The 1,806-nt window shown below is 47.2% G+C and overlaps 1 non-coding gene across 1 annotated transcript; it reads right to left on the reverse strand.

Annotated features, from left to right (window-relative positions):
* Positions 1–682: 682 nt before the first annotated feature.
* Trnas-uga lies at positions 683–757 on the reverse strand. Its single transcript has one exon. It is a non-coding gene; the product is annotated as a tRNA-Ser (tRNA).
* Between the last annotated feature and the right edge of the window lie 1,049 nt (positions 758–1,806).

Raw genomic sequence — 1,806 nt, forward strand, 5'->3', positions numbered from 1 at the left:
ACCCACTTTAGTGCGGTTGGCTACATCATTGAGTAACGCCGTAGAACAGGCGGTATTTTGATATACTAATGGTGGAACTTGAGTAATGTGCCTTTTCAAGTGACCCCAGATAATCATGGGCTTTTATTAAAAGATTTTTACGCCATTCTCAGCACATTTTGTTTCAATTTTACGGTTTTGGCAGCTATTTGTGGGATAATTCAGTTACTCTAGTTCTGGTTTGAGTGGATAAAATTTTATTCTTCTGTAGGTCCCCTGGCACTAACGGCACCTCTCTCACGATTTTTAAGTGATAGAAAAATAAAGTTTCCGTGAGCAGGCTGAAATTGTAATTAAAACTAATAACTACTGACAAAAAACTTCCTGGCAGATTAAAACTGTGAGCCCGACCGAGACTCGAACTCGGGACCTTTGCCTTTCACGGGCAAGTGCTCTACCAACTGAGCTACCGAAGCACGACGCACGCCCGGTACTCACAGCTTTACTTCTGCCACTATCTCGTCTCCTACCTTCCAAACTTTACAGAAGTTCTCCTGCGAACCTTGCAGAACTAGCACTCCAGAAAGAAAGGATATTGCGGAGACATGGCTTAGACACAGCCGGGGGGATGTTTCCAGAATGAGATTTCCACTCTGCAGCGGAGTGTGCGCTGATATGAAACTTTCTGGCAGATTAAAACTGTGTGCCCGACCGAGACTCGAACTCGGGACCTTTGCCTTTCACGGGCAAGTGCTCTACCAACTGAGCTACCGAAGCACGACTCACGGCCGGTACTCACAGCTTTACTTCTGCCAGTATCTCGTCTCCTACCTTCCAAACTTTACAGAAGTTCTCCTGCGAACCTTGCTGAACTAGCACTTCTGAAAGAAAGGATATAGCGGAGACATGGCGTAGCCACAGCCTGGGGGATGTTTCCAGAATGAGATTTTCACTCTGCAGCGGAGTGTGCGCTGATATGAAACTTCCTGGCAGATTAAAACTGTGTGCCCGACCGAGACTCGAACTCGGGACATTTGCCTTTCACGGGCAAGTGCTCTACCATCTGAGCTACCGAAGCACGACTCACGCCCGCTCTCACAGCTTTACTTCTGCCTGTATCTCGTCTCCTACCTTCCAAACTTTACAGAAGCTCTCCTGCGCACACTCCGCTGCAGAGTGAAAATCTCATTCTGGAAACATCCTCCAGGCTGTGGCTGAGCCATGTCTCCGCTATATCATTTCTTTCAGGAGTGCTAGTTCTGCAAGGTTCGCAGGAGAACTTCTGTAAAGTTTGGAAGGTAGGAGAAGAGATATTGCCAGAAGTAAAACTGTGAGTACCCTGCGTGAGTCGTGCTTCGGTAGCTCAGTTGGCACAGCACATTCCCGTGAAAGGCAAAGGTCCCGAGTTCGAGTCTCGGTCGGGCACACAGTTTTAATCTGCCAGGAAGTTTCATATCAGCACACACTCCGCTGCAGAGTGAAAATCTCATTCTGGAACTACTGACAAGTTTGTTAGGTTAAATTTTCAACGGGTTATGTGCGGATTGTACGTGCTTATCAGATTTGGAAGCAAGAGGTGTATTGTGGATTTCTTATTTAAAAAAGAAGTAGCTCCAGTCTTAGTCATGGATATGTGATCAGCTGGAAAAAAGACCAAGTTCACCGAAGTGCGAATATGGTTGAATGGGGCCTAGAGCTGTCCGCTGCTTGTTACCACGGACATTGTTGGCGAGGTAAGCTCCTCCCTGAGTGTTCATACACCCCAGTGTGGCGGAAAATGTTAACGCCCGGGAGTGCACCAGTCTTTCGTGGCCTCAGATTTCATAT

The sequence above is a fragment of the Schistocerca americana genome, chromosome 3 (assembly GCF_021461395.2).
Source record: "Schistocerca americana isolate TAMUIC-IGC-003095 chromosome 3, iqSchAmer2.1, whole genome shotgun sequence".
In the NCBI taxonomy this organism is placed as follows: Eukaryota; Metazoa; Arthropoda; class Insecta; order Orthoptera; family Acrididae; genus Schistocerca; species Schistocerca americana.